Source organism: Chenopodium quinoa, unplaced genomic scaffold (genome assembly GCF_001683475.1).
Source record: "Chenopodium quinoa cultivar QQ74 unplaced genomic scaffold, ASM168347v1, whole genome shotgun sequence".
Classification (NCBI taxonomy): Eukaryota; Viridiplantae; Streptophyta; class Magnoliopsida; order Caryophyllales; family Amaranthaceae; genus Chenopodium; species Chenopodium quinoa.
In genome coordinates, this window is record NW_018743059.1 from 35,816 (window position 1) to 53,977 (window position 18,162).

The 18,162-nt window shown below is 34.2% G+C and overlaps 2 pseudogenes; one reads left to right on the plus strand and one right to left on the minus strand.

The window, feature by feature from the left end:
* The first annotated feature begins 4,840 nt into the window (after window positions 1-4,840).
* LOC110731089 lies at window positions 4,841-15,036 on the plus strand (annotated as a pseudogene).
* A 1,202-nt stretch (window positions 15,037-16,238) lies between these two features.
* Window positions 16,239-17,954, minus strand: LOC110731088 (annotated as a pseudogene).
* Window positions 17,955-18,162: the final 208 nt, after the last annotated feature.

The following is an 18,162-nucleotide window of genomic DNA, read 5'->3' on the forward strand; positions in this document are numbered from 1 at the left end:
ATAATTATCAATCTTTAACATATTAAATTAGGAATCAAAAGAATACAAAAAAAGCAAGAGAGAGAGGAGAGAGAAAATTACTACAATTAATTGATATTCATCGTAAATTCATCACATACTCTAAATTGACAAAATACACCAGAATTATATATGCAATATCAATCACAAATTCAGAAAATATAACCTAATTATACTAATTATAAATCAAAAACATAAACTAACCTGAATCATCAACCTCTTCAAGCATACCAATTAAATATATCACGAAATCAACAAAATTACAGAAAATAGAGGAGAGAGATAATGTTTAAAGAAGATGATAATGTAAAAAACAGAGAGAAGTGAAAATTTCAAACAAAATTAAGAATTAAGGAAGAAATTAGAAAAAGAGGGAAATAAGAATTAAGAAATAAGGAAAGAATTAAGGTAGGAAGAAGATTGAATAAGGAAGGAGAATAATTAAGTAGTATATAGTACGAAATATGGTGTTTTTGTATATAAATGTTAATGGTGGTGCAGCTAGTTTAGATGCACTAAAGTGTATCTAAAAATTTGCCTTGAGCCTATATGTTTTAATCAATAATGGACATGCGTGCTGCAGGCCCACTAGCCCAACTTGACTAAAGCCCAAAATGAGTCAATTAATTATTTAGGCTAAAGCCCATCTGAACATTCACCTTTGAATCTAATTCAGCAATCTAATTTGCTTTACTATGGAAATCTTTCCTACTTATGTAAATTCTACTCCTCTAATGCAGATATTAAAATCTTCCTTGAAAAAAAATGATTGAAAAAAATGATTAGGAGAAGATAAACTTGTAAAGAAAGACTCTATTTGCAAATTGCAAAGATAAAAAAAGGAAAGTAGCATGCATATTGCCAACAATGCAATGAATAGAAGTCAGCAAATGATTACAATGGTCAAAGATTTATGAGAAATGAGCAACCGCATCAAACGCAAAGCTTCCCTACAAATAAAAATTCCTCCTTTTTTTGGCAGACTATCAAGTGGATTTTTTCAAGTGGGGACTGCATTTTCTATTTTTGCAGACAAACTAGCTTCATCTATTTTCTTTTTTAACTTCTTGCTCATTATGATTATCCTCTTGCTTATATCCCCCCTCCCCCCCCCCCCTTTTATTTATTTATTTATTATTATTATTATTATTATTATTTTGTTTTGTTTGGTATACTTGTAACTTTTTGTCATTTTATTTATTTCCATTTGCAAATTAGATATAAATAAATTAGTAGCTTATCATCACTCTTAATGATGTGATCTACTTAATTAAATATTGTATGTGATGATTTGTTTTGACTAAAACTTCTCCATAGATGGATTTTAAATAAGTAGATCGAAAATACATATGTATTCAAGAATCCTTGTAGTGTTTTGATATGAGAATGTCTTTTTATAACACCAACACAAATAGTGTGTGACTCGGGTAATGCCCCGCGTTGCTAGTTTGTACTTCTTTAATTTAATAATTGTGTTCGACTGTTTTCATAGCTTGTGTGTGATCTGGATGTTGTCTCGGATGTTACTGTTTTTTTTACCTCATATATATTTATTTTCTAATCTTGTAAAAAATAAATAAATTATATAACCTCTAATTATAAATGAAAGGAATATATAATGTTAATTATGTGAAATTTAAAACATTAACAAAAGTTGGTTGAGATGATAAATGTATAACCTTTATTTGTTGGATGTTACGGGTTCGAATCTAGCTCGAAACATGATTTATTTTGTTAAATAAAGTAGCGAGCTTACGTGGTATATATACTTTAAATAGTGACGTGGCGTTGTGACATGGTGTATATACTATGAAGAGTGCCGTGTGACATCCTTCCTCGAACTTTATATTATGTAAGTAGCTAAAACTTCTAAATTCTTACGGGAATTTCCCGCTTAACTATTAGCCTTTGCCTTATGCATATCCTCTAATTCAAAATATATACTTCCTCTGTTTCTTAATACTTGAAACACTTTTCTTTTCACACTTGCCAATGTACTATTTCAATCTTTAATATCTTTAATTACCAATGTGTAAAAATTATAAAATAAATTGATATTGTGAAAGTATAAATCGAAACGAGTAAAACAAAATCACACGTGACTATATTTTTCCTAACCTATAAATCACCAAAACTTGTGAAAGTGAGATATCTAAATAATGTAAAAGTTAAATTGTTACAAGTAAAAAAAAAATAAAAAAAAGTACCACTGTAACCATAAAAAGTACCATTATGAATGTTAAAATGACTATTTTAATTGCCCTTCTATTTGCATAGAAAAAATATAGGCGCTACGTGCATAGATAGACTCGGTGATGACCTACAATTGTACAAACAAGGTTAACTGGAATAGAAGATAGTGATGCAAACCAATCTTGCCCTGTATGTCACTATGCAAAAGGACCTACATGTCTAGGTAATATGATAACAATCAAACAAGGTATATATGATTCCCCTTTAGTAGAATAGTAGTACATACTATACTAGTGTTAGTATTACCTTTTAGATTTCATCAATTTGTTCTCTTAATTGCAACAAAAAACACACAGCCAATTACCATCATAATACATGAATTCCACTTTTTAGGTTGTAAAAATGAACAAGAATTGAAAGATTGACATTTAGCTAGTTTTTTCTTTTATCTTGGTCGCTAATTTAGAGACAACACATGACTTAGCTTATTCATCTTCTTTACTTTGTCATGGTTCATTGTTTGTTTAATACTACTATACAAGTATTAGAGTTATAGAGTTATTCATTCATTCTTGTTATGTTGCCTTCTTCTTTGTCTTTTCTTCTTAGTTTTATACTTTGTTTACTTTACTTCTTACAAGCATTATCAAATTATACAATGTCAAGAATCTTCATAATTTTGCTCCTATAAAACTGTTAATTGTGCATGTCTAGACGTCTAGTGGCAAAGGAAAACCCAAGTTCTAAAACACAAGGATGAAGAATAATAATGGGGTAAAATAATGTTGATTATATTACTAAGTTGCACTATATGACCAATCACTATTTACACCATGTGTTGGTGCGCGGTACTAAGGTCATTGATACATTACACATTGAAGTATGATGGTAAACCTAAGTTCAATAGACAAATACAAACTAATTAATAAGAACATCTATACTCATTAGATAGAAATATAGAATTTAAAGTTGATAACGTTATGCGTTGGAAAGGCATTATCAATCCTATACACCCACATAATAATTAAAATCATAAAATATTAGTCACAAGTAGTATATAAATACTAATCATCCATTTATTTAAAGAGGGTGGACATGATAAATATAACATATATTTTTTTTTTTACTATTGCCATCCTAATGTAGAAATGATAAAGAATTTTTAATTTCAAGATTACAAATGAGGTGTGCGATACCTTTATTTTTGAATAAGCCACAACATATAGCTAATAAGCTAACATTGAAATGTCTATCTACATATTTAAAACCTAACCCACCCTAATCCAACCTAGTCACAGAATTATTTTATTCAACATGTACTTTAGTCTTAAGTTCGATCTTAAAATTAATCATCAAATAATATCTCGTTGGCAATATGTTTGTAGATTTGTGAACATTTTTAAAGGAACTTTGTCCTACATCATTGACAATTTAGCATAGGAGATAAGATGAAGTGTTTACTCAAGATACTCTCTTATTTGGGTCAAATATGGGTCAGATTAGGGTCAAATATGGGTCAGAATAGGCCTCAAATTAGTCAGTTACCATTATCATTGTGTCATTTTACATAACTCTAACCTCTAATTATTTTTTTTTACTTAAAGCATACTATTATTCTAGCATTAAAAAGTCATAAACATCCTGATTAAAGTGCATTTACAAAAAATTAAGGAAAAAACAAAATTCCAAATTATTTTAGAAAAAAGCACCTAACTTACATGTGAATTGTAAGAAAAATAAAATGAAAAGAATTTAGAAGTAAGAGTAGTAAAATATGGATAAAGCTCTTGTGATTAAGGACATGATTGCAACATGCTCTCCACTCTCAGCTCTTGTCTCTAGGTGATTTTTTTCCGATTATCTATGCCCAATTAATTATTTTTACTTGTATTATACGAGTTTATTTTTGTTTAAATACAATGTCGTCCAATTTTTTTCATTTAGTGTAAGATCTCCATGAAAACACAAAAATATCAATATTTCTTTGTCCCCACTTTTAAGGTGTAAACATCTCACCCCAACAAAATCAACCCCAAAAATTTAGAAAATGAAAAATACTTCTTATATTTATATAAGATAAGAAGAGGGAATGTTATCTAATAAAATATTTTTGTCATATTATCTAATTACTAATTACTAATCACAGAATACAATTTAAAATATTTATCACTCTGTGAAATTCTAATATATTTGACCTTGTCCCTTAACTTGTAAGATTTTTTTATTTTTTTTCTTAACTGTTACAAGTATTTTATCTTCATTTAGCTAATACGAAATAAACTCATTGATCAACTAAGGGCCTTTTCTTTATGTTAGTCTGCTACGTTACTAAGCACACTACGGAGTACAAAATACAAATACTACATGAGCTGTTACAGCTTACAGTTCAAGTGTTCAACTCCTATGGCTGACTTTTATTTTCTACAGAGTAGTTCTTTCTCATTTCACATTAGAATTTCTTTATTTTTTAACGTGAGTTTCCTAATGTGTTTTTTTTTTTTTTTTTTTTCTTCTTACAATAGTAATCTGTAATCCATACTTTTTACGGATTATTACATTATGGAATACTGTAATAGAAAAAAGGTAAAAAAATTAATAAATTGCACAGAGAAAACAGGTAAAGAAAGAAAGAAAGATAAAAATTCAAAAAGAGGAAAGCAAAAGCATCTGAAAACTCTGAACCGTTACCACCTCACTCACTTTCTCACTATCACTTCACTCCACTTTCTCTCTCCTCCATTTTCACTCCTCCCTTCTCACAGACTACTACTCTACACTACTATCTTCCTCCTTTCTCTCTCCTCTGCAACAATCTAGGGTTTATGGATTCCCCCAATTTCCCGATAATGTGAATTAGGGTTAGGGTTTACCTCCCTTCCATTTTCGAAATTCCTTCAAATCTGGCCCCAAATCCATGGGAAATTGCTGCAGATCTCCGGCTGCTGTTGCAAGGGAGGATGTAAAATCCAAGCAATCCGACAACAAGAGGAGAGAGAAAAACAACCTACATTCTTCCGCCAAGAAGTCGTCTTCTTCGTCTTCGATCACTGTTTTGCCCGACGTTCCTAAAGAATCGATCGACGAGAGGTATTTAGTTGATAGAGAGTTAGGGCGAGGTGAATTCGGCGTTACTTACTTGTGTATCGATCGAGGTTCGCGTGAATTGCTTGCTTGTAAGTCGATTTCCAAGCGGAAGCTGCGAACTGCAGTGGACATTGATGATGTTAGGAGAGAAGTTGCGATTATGAAGCATTTGCCCAAGAGTTCGAGTATTGTGACGTTGAAGGAGGCTTGTGAGGATGATAATGCGGTGCATTTGGTGATGGAGCTTTGCGAAGGCGGCGAGCTTTTCGATCGGATCGTTGCTCGGGGGCATTATACGGAACGAGCCGCGGCTGCCGTGACTAGAACGATTGTGGAGGTGGTGCAGCTTTGTCATAAGCATGGTGTTATTCATAGAGACTTGAAGCCGGAGAACTTTTTGTTTGCTAACAAGAAAGAGAATTCCCCGTTGAAGGCTATTGATTTTGGCCTCTCAATATTCTTTCAGCCAGGTATATTGATTTTCTTTAATTGGTTGGAAAAATTGATGGAAATGTAGTTTTCTATTTTTGTGTTTTGCTATAATTAACTGCTTTGGAGTGGAATGTTCTGTTTTGTTAGTGTTAATACGGAGTTTTCGATTGCACGTCAAGAATTGTGTAATATGACATCTGAATTCAAGGGACTTTGGCACATTTTTTTGGTGAAATTTGGGGTTTTTATAGTGTATTTAAGGGTTTAAGGAAGGTACATTTGGTGTGAAGCATAATATGTGGATTATGGAGGGAAAGAGGTTGGGGATTAAGACTATATCAGGTTAGCTATGTATGTCACTCAGTTTTCATCTTTCCTAGTGGGTGGCTGATGTTTGATTTCATAAGCTAATGAACCTGTGTTTTATGTATTGATCTTTGTAATCTTTCCATTGATGTTGTTAAGAGACCGAGTTGTTGTGCTGTGTACTTGAAGACTGACTGATTCTATTGAAAAATGAAATTATAGAGGATGATGGTTGAAAGAGTGCTAAACTTCAACTGAAAGAGTGCTAAACTTCAATGGGTATTTTGTTACTACATCAATAGCCTATGACAAATATCTTTCTTTGAAGGGGAGGTGAAAATTGAACACCGAGGTCAAATAAAGCATTAGACGTTGTATTATGGTTTGATTACCTCTGGCCTCTGAGAAACATCTTGTTGTGTCTCTTTAAGTTCATTTTCGCTACATGGATGGATTATGCGGAATTAATTTTGTGTTATATTATTGATCCTGCATAGTCCCATATCCAAACCATGTTCTAATTGGATCTTGTTACACCTGGAAAATATGCTGTGGCTTTTTTTCACCTAACATTGAATGGGTGTTATCAGAAAACAGTTTGTTCTGGGACACAAGATAGGTATGAGAATGTAATTCACAACAGAATTCTGTTGAACTGATTTCCATTCTTGAGTTTAAATGTAGTCCACACAATAATTTCAATTTTCCTTGATCGTGTTTGCATCTTTTGACTGGGGATGGCAAATTAGGCATCACTGATCTTTTTGATCATATCTTATCTCCGTTCATATTATTGAGATGAGGAAGTTGGAAGCTATCATATATTATTTTCAGCCTTTAAACAAGGTTTTGTAGAGAAATTTGTTTATTGTAATCCAACAAAACATATCAAAGATTCAAAAACTATGCATGAACTACTGATAAAGTTTATAAGGTCTTGCTACCATTTTTCGTGAGTCTGAGAATAACATGAATTGGATTTTTCTTGCACAAGCTCAATGAATTTTTTTTTGAGTAGGACAGCTACTCGATATTTTCTTTGTATACTGTAAGACCTTATAATATACCTCTGATATTTTTTATGCCAAAAATGAAATATTTGTGCAAAGTGAAAAGGGACAAACAGAAATGTTGCCTTCTTACATGGTTGAGTTGAATGGTTAGTGGCTTTTGTTCAAGTTTGGAACAGTATATGTTGCTTATGATGTTATATACCATGCTACCATACCATTCTGATTGAAGCTCACGCTGCACTAGTACAGAACATTAATGTTACACAAGCATTAAGATGCAGGCATATATTGAACATATGTCTAAAATTTTTGTTCATTACACATTTGTAGCGTTTTGTATCTGTTTTGGTTATTAATTCTTTGTTATTACAAATCATCGTTCATGTAATGCCTGTTTAATGTTGTTTAGTTGTGAGTCCTAGATTTTGATTCTATAATCATAATAATCACGTTGCCCATTTTTCCATATGATCGTATGCTTTTTAGGTGAACGGTTCTCTGAAATTGTTGGAAGTCCCTATTACATGGCTCCTGAGGTGCTCAAGCGAAATTATGGTCCTGAAATTGATATATGGAGTGCAGGGGTTATTCTGTATATATTATTGTGTGGAGTTCCTCCATTTTGGGCAGGTAGTTATCTTTTGTTATTGTCTCCCTACATCGCTGTCTTTTCTTTGTTTTGAATAAAAGTTGTAGCTTTTATATTATTCCCGCGGGTTATTTTGTTGTATTAATGTACCCTGTATATCTTTCATGTTGGAAGCTGCAAATTTCTGTATGACCTCGATCTTTCCATTGTGTTGTTACCTTGTATTTACTGTTGTGAACATTTTGCAGAGTCTGAGCAAGGTGTGGCACAGGCCATTCTACGTGGTGCTATAGATTTCAAACGAGATCCATGGCCTAACATTTCAGAGTGTGCAAAGAGTTTGGTTAGACAAATGTTGGAACCTGACCCAAAGAAAAGACTAACAGCAAAACAAGTACTTGGTAATTGCATACCTGGAATTTCTCTCATGAATTTTCATTCTTGATTATCATTTAGTTCTTGTACAATAATATTGTTTTCTGCTTTAAGTCTTACTTGGAAATTGGAAAACATTGCATGCATGTGAAACTAGACTGTTAAGTTCTCTTCAAATTCTAAGAACTCACCTTCATTCACTATGGAAAGCATTAGAAACTGAGCTTCAATTATATGTTGAAGACATTATTACCTTTCTAAAGAAATAAAAAATGCTATTGAGAGTTCTGATTGGTACTTTCAGCTTGTTTGTATAACACTTCAGGAAGGGATGGGATGGTAGGAAAGAAGGAAGTTTTGTTCATAAAAGATTGAAGGCAAACAATCCTCTCTACAATGATTTGTTATCCAAGCAATGGAAAATAAATCCCTCTCCTTTTATTTTTTTCCCTTCCTACCAAACCCTTCCATCCATAATAGCCTTGGTTGATATTGGCCATAATTTAGGGTATTTCTATCCTTTTGTGCTTATAATGATCCTACTTTTGTCAGGGATTTACTTTGGAAAACTTAAAGGTTATAAACAGCTCTGGAAGTAGAAATTTTATTATTTTAAAATTCTTTTTAAGTTTCTTATACACACATGCACTAAGAAGCTCTTTTCTTTTTTCTTTTTTCTTTTCTTTTTCGTTTTTTTTTTTTTTTTTTTTTTTTTTTTTTTTTTTTTTTTTAAAAAAAACTGGAAGATGTGTCAAAGTCTCACTAAGTATTTTTCCTTTGGGCCTTTATCCCTTGTAATTATCTAATTTATACAGAACGAAGCTTACCTATAAAAGTAGTTATTGACAACTTGTGCACATAAATATGAATAGATTGTTTGAAGATAGGACCTTAGGAGTTAGGACTATGAAAAGTTCTATACAATGAAAGGATCAATAAGTTTTGTACTATCCATATGGTGTATGTTAATAAAGTCAGGTGATTGTTTTGATTTTATTTCTTTAGGATTGCTTGCAGCGCTCCAGCTGCTAGCATAAGCTACATCGTTAGTTAAAAGCAGATTACAGTTGTGTTATGATAATGGAGGGTGATCAAGCCTTTTGACTTTTATTATTTTAGGACAACCCATTAGGCTATTTGGTGACTTTGTTTGAACTAGTAATCTGAGGCCTTTTATCTCTTCAATTTTGTGGTTGGGTAATAGCAAATAGTATAATCCTGGGAATGGGCTTGGCCATCCTCAATTAGCCTTCTATTTGGTGTGTTGTTTAATTAAAAGGAAGATTGACGTGATAAAAGGGATTGAGGAGCTGTCCTCCCACCCCAATTCACCAATCTTCCACATATCTTGCTCATTCGACATGGAAAGAAACAGGCAGATGGCTTTGCTATTATCTTATCAGGGAAAACCGTTCTGAAAACCCCCTCTGAATAAATTCAAAATTTAGAAAAAGCATGGATTTGGAAGAGGAAGAGAAGAACTAAAATAAACATGCACTAGCCGAAAGGAGAAAGCCATGTGCAAACGTCTTAGTCTCAGACATAAGCTATTGAGTCGGCTCCAATAACCGTTTGTATTCGTCTTCTTTTTATCCTCATAGAAAGCCAGTCATTTACTTCTTATAGAATTTGTAATACACTGCCCCATGAAATATCAGTATTTTCTTAATCACTCCTAGTACTCAACGTACTAGATGGGGTATTAAAAGCTTGGCACATTTTGTATGCAAAAAAATAATTGTTTGACAGGTATAAGGGACTGAAGGTAATGAACATCTGATGCAGATTGGATATTGTTGTTCCTGCCCCTTTCAAAGTACTGTTTAGTGTGCAGGCTATTCCATTGACATCTCATTAAGGAATTATGTTCCTGGTGCAGGATATAATCTTTTTCAAAAAGTATTTTGAAAAGCTTCAAACTAGTACTAACCTTGAACCTTCTTCAGCAGGTGGAAGAGAGACATCTGCTGATGCTTTCTGATTCTTTTCTTCTCCCCTACCTCATTAATTTTGGGTGTATTCACCACATAACTTCATCTGTGCTCTCTTATCTTCTGTAAACCTTTCAGTCCTAGTTACAGAATTTCTCAAGCCTTAAATACTAGATTTACCTTTCTTATAACTCTGTTGAAAAGAAGCATAATTTAGTTCTTGAAGCATTCTCTGTGGATCCTATCCTCTTTCCTTTAGTCGAGAATAGGTTTTATGGTGGTACGGACTCAACCTGCTACTACCCACCTTGGGGCACCATAACATGGCAATTTAGAATGCGATTTTTGCTATTATTATGAGTGGTTGCAGTTTCGACAGACATGGAAAAATATAATCCTGGTTTATTCCAAAGTAATTGAATTTTGAGTGCTGTATTTACTTAACAATAATGAAGTACTCCAATAAATCCATTACCCTTGTAGCGCATCTGCCAGACTGCCATGCATTATGTAATAATTAGTATAGGTTTTTTCTGTTTCTCTTATCCTCTCTTCTAATCTCGTAGTGAATTAGTTAACTTATTATAGTCCTCACTGTAATTTGGCTTCTAATACATTGTGGGAGCAAGTTCTGGAAATATGCCCATTAAAATGTCTATTCTGCTGATTTATTCTGCTTGGTAGCCTGATGTTTTAGAAACTTCTAGTTGATCTACGAGAACCTGGAAACTGCCTTAGGCAAGACTAAACTCATACTAGGCATTGCCAGTATAAAAAAAAGTACAAGGAAGATATGCAATTGCAAATATCAATGGGTAATTCCAAGTTTCTCTTCTTGATAAACATGGAATGTATCTCAAGGGGCTAAATTTGTATTTTTTACGCTGGAAATTGGGGGTACGTTGGTCATTCTGTATATCTGTCAATTATCACATGGTCAAGTTGGGTAACGGGGTTAACAAACGGTGAATTGGGGTAAGGTATTCACTTCACGGAATTACTCCAAACATCCTCACTTTCTCTCTCCTCAAATTTCCTCTCTCCTCATCCTAACCCAGCACCCCTTTCCTCCATGGAAATACCACCACCACCAAAATTCTCTCTCCTTCCTTGATTCTTCGCCCTTTTCTCTATCCACCTCACTATCAATGCAAGGCAAAGTCGTTTGCGCCACCAACATCCATGGGTTCTTCTTCTTCCTCCATTCTCTCACCTCCATTAAAGGAAATCAAAACCTTTAATACAGAAATTGGAATGCATGAACAACCTCAATGGAAGAGGAAGACAAAGACAAACCTTTCCCTTAAGGGTTAACCATGCCATAATTTCTCCAATTTTTTTAGGGTTTTTCGTTTGGATTTGGCGGCGAGCCGCCGGAAAGGCAAAGAAGAGTGAAGAAGATAGGGGCAACGAAGGTGATGGTGGTTTGCGAGCAAAATGATGACGGAAAAAAATGGCAATTCGCACCTGTTTGTTGGAGTAACATTGGTTGTAACGATAAATTGGATGGATGTTGAAGAACGACGTTAACAGCAGTAAATTCACCATTTCACACCGTCTAAACCGGTCCACATCAGCAGTTTGAGTGAATGTTACAGTCAGCACTTTCTTTCATTATAATATTATTACTTTACAATCCCAATGCTTTATAATTTCATAAATGCCATTAGAGAAACGCTCCCTGTTTCCCAAGAAGAGGAACTGGGGCACGCCCAATATCAATTCATATTTATTTTTAAATGAACTTTCTTGTCACAACTAATCTATTTGTTGACCTTATTCAATCTTAGAAGACCAATTACTTGAAGAGGACTGTATTAGAACCCGGGAGTAGCTAACACTTCAACTGGCAACGAAAGTTAAATGTAGAAAAGTCTTCTTGTTTACTGAAGTGGGCTAGCTTTGCTGATAAGAAAGATTGGAATTACATAATTGCAACCACCCCCCCCCCCTCCCCCTTTCCCCCCTCACTTAGAAGCTGATTATGTGATTAGTGCTGTCCATCTGTGATTAACCTATACTGAGTGTTTGGGTAGTCAATCTATGTTGCTAACTTGCTATATTTGTAGTCTTTGCTTGCAAGCTCTTTCCAACTCACTTTGATTCTTGTGCTCCACTACCATCAAATAAGTTGATTCAATGTCTTAATATAGTTAATTTGTTCCATTTTGACTTTGGCTCGTCCTTGAGTGGTTCGAAATAACAATTTTGGGCACCATTGGTAGATTGAACAAGAACCAGCTACCTTGCACCAGCTAACGTCAAAAACTGATGCTTTACTTATGACACTTGAAGCTGAAATCCTGATTGCTAAGATGAAATTACCAAATTATAGAACTGTTTTTACATGGTGCACATATATAACATAATGAATCTCTAAGGTTGCTTATGGTTTTTCTCTCAAGTTTCTCGTGGAGTGGGCTTGTTTAATTGTATTTGAGAGTTTTTAATTTTGCTTAATGTTCTAAATGATGAGGCAGTTTGTTGACTAATTTGTTGGCTCACAGCCTATATATTATTCCCTTTGTCTGTGTACAACTTTATATATGCTATGCTATTATAATGAGAAAAAAAGTGCTACTCTTTCAAGTTGGAACTAATTCAGAGAATAACTAGTACTCCCTCCGTCCCAATATATAGTTCCTGTTTGTGTTTTTTCACGGTATTTTAGAAATGGGAGGCAAAAGTGGATGAAGTACATAAAAAAAAGGTGAAAAGTACAATTATAGACAAAAATTAGAGAGGAGAAAGTGAATGAAATACATAAAAAAGGTGAAAAGTACAATTATAGACAGAAGTTAAAGAGAGAAAGTGGAAAAAAGTACAAGGCAAGTGGAAAATGCAAGGGTAATTTAGGAAGTACAATGAATGAAGTTAAAAAAAAATGAGGGTATAATGGTCTTTACATACTATCCAAAAATAGAAAGAGGAACAACATTTTGGGTATCCAAAATAGAAAAACAGGAACTATATTATGGGACGGAGGGAGTACATTATAAAGACTTTCTCGGGGTGAGAGTTATATGTGTTGCAAGGCAATGCATGTATATTGTGTTGGCTTCTTTGGATGAGTTCCTTGCATATCTTTGTTGGATGCATGTCATCCTCATTTTGTTTATATTATTTCCTTGCTTTGCAGAGCATTCATGGCTACAAAATGCCAAAAAGGCTCCGAATGTACCCCTTGGAGATGTTTGTAAAATCAAGGCTAGAGCAGTTTGCCATGATGAACAGATTCAAGAGGAAGGCTTTGAGGGTTGGTTTCCTGCTTCTGTGACTGATTGGATTCTTTATTTCTAGAATTTAGTTGTGATATTGACATTTTGAATGACACTATTTTAGGCCATTGCCGAGTTCTTGTCTGCTGAAGAAGTTGAAGATATAAAGGAAATGTTTAAAAAGATAGACACAGATGAGGATGGAATCGTTTCTGTTGAGGAACTGAAAGTTGGGCTTCTTAAACATGGCTCCCAGCTTGGAGAGTCTGAAGTACAGCTGCTTATCGAAGCGGTAAGCACTCATCTCAAACTCTTCCCCTAACAACAACCCCCCTCCCTCTTCCCCCCAATTCCCTAAATAGGTGAATCCATGTTTCATCATTGATCCTCCCTTTTGCTTTTATGATCATGTGTCCTTTATACTTTATAATTCTCAGTGGAGGCAAGATGATTTGGACAAGCTGGTTTGTGTTGACATGGGCTCTGTAGCCATGTAAATAGTGTAAACAACTATAGTATTTTATGATCACTATCTTTGCCTTCAGATAGTAGATAGTTGTGGAAATGCAATGCACAGTTTAGAAAAAATTTAGAATGGAGCTGGGTAACATTTATGAACCTGTTTCCTGCATAGTGCATACATGTCTACTATAATAAAACTACAAGGTTTGGATGTTTGATTGATCTTTTGCTACATGTATAGCTATTAAATCTTTTGGAAGGGGTTTTATGGGGTGATTAGAATCTAACTTTGTAATGTTTTTGGCTTTTGCTTAGGCTGTATCTATATGCTCGCAAGGTTTAAATATTTAGTGTTAATATTTACTGGAATTTTCTCTCTTTTTTCTTCATTCCCTACCTCTCTCTATTGGGCATGGAATGTGCCTATGGGTAATCACCCTTGAAGATTGTTTAGATGAAAATTAGATCCTTGAGGCTGAGAGATATTTGGTTACTAGAGTAGGTTTCTAGTTTGATCAAGCTGCTATTCTTGTGTTCAATATTGATTGGTTGGCTCTAATGCTGTTCTCTAGTAAAGATCTCGCTACTGGAGTTGTAACCACCTATGGCTCGACTCTTTAAAGGGCACTCTAGCCTTATGTGGAAATATGGCTAGTCCAAAATAACCCTAGTTGGATTAAGTTGTTAAGAAGCAAGATAGATCATAATCAGGGACAATGAAATTAATTGATAATCACTGCTTCCTGCTGTAAGAAGTTGAAAATATTGCTAAAAAATTGCCTCTCTTCATCGCATTGCATCTCTACCCTTCTTTTTGAAATTCTTTTGGTGATGTGTATAAAATCTCCAGTCAGTCAATGGTTTGTTGAGCAATGTATTATTATTGCTGCAGGTTGACACTTTCGGAAAAGGAACACTAGACTATGGAGAATTTCTTGCTGTTTCCCTTCATTTACAGAGAATGGGCAATGACGAGCACCTTAGAAAAGCATTCTCCTACTTTGACAAGGATGGCGATGGCTATATTGAACCTGAAGAGCTCCAGAATGCCTTGATGGAAGATGGAGTTGAGGATTGCATTAATGTTGCCAATGACATCTTCCAGGAGGTTGACACAGATAAGGTAATGACCTTTATGACTGATTAATCATTTCACAAATTTTGAAATACCTTTCTGACTGATTAATTATTTGCATGTCCAATAATATATCTGAAATACCTAATATGAAATTCATAATTGCAGGATGGAAAAATAAGCTTTGATGAGTTTGCTGCAATGATGAAAACTGGAAACTGACTGGAGAAAGGCCTCTCGGCATTATTCGAGAGGAAGATTTAACAACCTAAGCATGAAGCTTTTGAAGGACGGTTCTTTGAAATTGGGAGCCGAGTGATAACAGGTTTAGGTTTGTGTTTGTCCCTCCTACACGACCTAATACTTGGTCATTTTGCATATATTTGGACCTGTTTTCTTTAATCATGTCATTGATTTTTGGGGGGCTGCTGATTGGATTGAGTAGTGTTTTCTGGCTTGCAAGGTCAAATCGGAGTTATGTTTGTAAAATCTCTTGTCAAATATTAATGAAAAGACTGCCTTTTTGGCCTTAGGTACGGCGAATGTATCATGTCCCTCTTGCTGCTACAGCAATGTATTCGTTTTTTGGTGAAGAAAATATCAGGGTTTTATCCTCTTACCTGTTCTTAATTTTTGTTTTTCTCCTCCCTATAGCATAATCCTAATCAACTTGAACTGTTTTTGGGAAACCTTTAAGTATCTAAGGCCCTATTCTCTCCACTTTAAAAATCTACGTAGTATTATTCGGTAAAAATAATTTCAATTTAGTAAATATTAGTTCAATTCTGTAAAAATAATGGCAGTTTAGCAAAATAACAGTAACTTTAAAAAAGGATTATAATAGAGAATTAATAAAAGTTATTTTCAATCAGTAAAATGAATTAATTTCAATAAATATTTATAATGTAAGTTTAGCAAAAATTATTTCATTGTCTTAGAAATAAGGTGAAGAAAATAAGGCCTTACATTTATTTTTGGTTTGAAGATGGAGGAAATTTTTATATTTGTTTGAGGGGGTAGTTTAAAAAAATACCGTATGTTGAAATATTCACTGGGGTAAATTTTTAAGTAAGTTTATTATGACAAAATCAATTAAATTTTTAAATATATATATATATATATATATATATATATATATATATATATATATATATATATATTTGAATAGAAATTCTAAATATTTGAACAGGTTATAGATATATACTATATGAAACGCTATTATAGTAAGAAGATTGTGAAAAAAAATTCAAAAAATACTCGCCAAGCATTGGTGTTATTTATATCAACCACCTATAAAGCAAAGCAAACAATTGAGGATTTTTATTGTAATAAAGATAGGCATAAAATCTACTAGTGTTTAAAAAATGATTTAAGCACAAAACTAGAAAGACTAATTTATTACAAGGATTCTGATAATCTAATAGAACACAACTATGGAACTTGAAGCTTAAATTTGGCCTTAATTTGTAGTCAAATTGCTAATGAATGAACAAATTTTCATCCATAGAAATATAATCCTTAAATACTACGTACTCGTACAAGTTATTGCAATGCAACAGCAAAGAGAAGAGTATTCCTGGACAGACTGATCCCAAAACGCTCACTCATGTCCAAAGTCCCACCATCTACACCACCCGGCAATGTCCAATCGAACTTAAGTAAAAGATTAGCTAATAAGAACTCGATGTTTGCCATGGCAAGGGATATTCCCGGGCACATCCTTCTTCCTGCTGGAAATGGAATCAACTGCAAGTCTTGTCCTCTGAAATCTGTTGAAGAAATCAAGAACCTTTCGGGTTTGAACTTCTCTGGTTCATCCCAAGAAATAGGATCTCTTTGGATTGCCCAACAGTTGATGGTAACGGCTCTCCCTGCAGGAACATCATATCCGAGTATTTCTGTATCTTGGGTTGGTTGTCGGAATATCAACAGTGGAATTGGAGGATGTAGGCGAAGGGTCTCCTTGATCACAGCTTTCAAATACTTCATTTGCTCCAAATCACTGTCATTTACATGTACATTTTCTCCCATAATTGTTCTAACTTCATTTAGCAGCTGTTGCATAACCTGAGGATGCCTCAGAAGTTCTGACATTGTCCATTCTAGTAGGATGGCACTTGTATCTGTCCCAGCTATGATCATGTTCTGCATTAGACGACACACGATTACTTCATAGAGTCAGTTGTCCAACAATTAAGGCTGGCCATAAGAATAACATGCTTAGCGAGTTCATTATATCTAGCTAAATCAAAGCATATATGCACACTTAACACTTACCAATACGATGGCTTTTACAGTATCTCTGTCTATGGGAAAACGATTTGAATCCTCGTGAATGTTAAGTAAAACATCGACGAAGTCCTTCACTCTTTCACTGTTATCATCATCAACTAATTGATCTCGGTGTTCACTGATCATCTTTTCAAAAAATTGGTCTAACTCTTTGTATACCTTATCTGCCTTCAAGTCCCACCCATTAAGGCGACTAATCCAAGCGAGCCAAGGAAAAAAAATCACCTATGTTAAAATCACCTAGTAACCTTACAACTTCATTAACAAGCTTATTGAAGACAGTACCATCATCCTTCCCTGTTCCACTAAGCTTCCTTTCTATGACCAGCCTACCGAGCACGTCCTTGGTGTAATCCATCAACATCTCACTCAAATTCACAGGTGAGGATCCTGCTAGCATTATCTTTTTAACCAGAAGAGCGGTTTCTTCTACTCTTGCAGTGCGCAGAGAACGAACCTTGTTGTTGTTCAAGAGGTGTAACGCGCATATACTCCTCGTCTGCCTCTAATGTTCCCCATAAGGTGCTGCAGCTACATCCTTGAAACTATATTGAAGCTTGTTGGCCCGCTTTGTTATAAGCCTACTAGCAAAAACTATGTCATGGGTTATCAGTACCTCTCGAGCTGCTCGAGCTGACGAGACAATGAGTGTTGGCTGATTGCCAATGTGAAGCATCATAAGCTCACCGTATTGCTCGGACAGCGATTGGAGAGAACGGTGAGGATGAGTGCCAAGCTGATGAATATTGCCCAAAATTGGAAGCTTTGGCAGAAAAGGAGGCAAGTTATTTTTAGAAATAGATCTTTTTTTGAGTCATAATTTATAGAGGATGTATAATAATGAAATGAATGAAAGAATTTTGAAGGGCTCTAACAATAATATAAGTTTCATGATAATTCAGAAAATAATGAATGAAATGAATGTTTAATTTGCCGCTCGGAAGTTGGAGTCCTTGCATATGATGAAGCTTACATAATATTTAGTTATATGAAAAATGACTCAATTTTTATATCGTCAAATATTTATTTATTATATTGATTTAAACTATTTATATTGATTCAAACTAATAAACTAATTTGGTGAGGGTGGACATAGTGAATCAGGGTGGAGGGGATGCAAGTGGATGAGGGGGATTTTCAATATGACACAAGTAAATGCTGTGGCCTGTGGGGA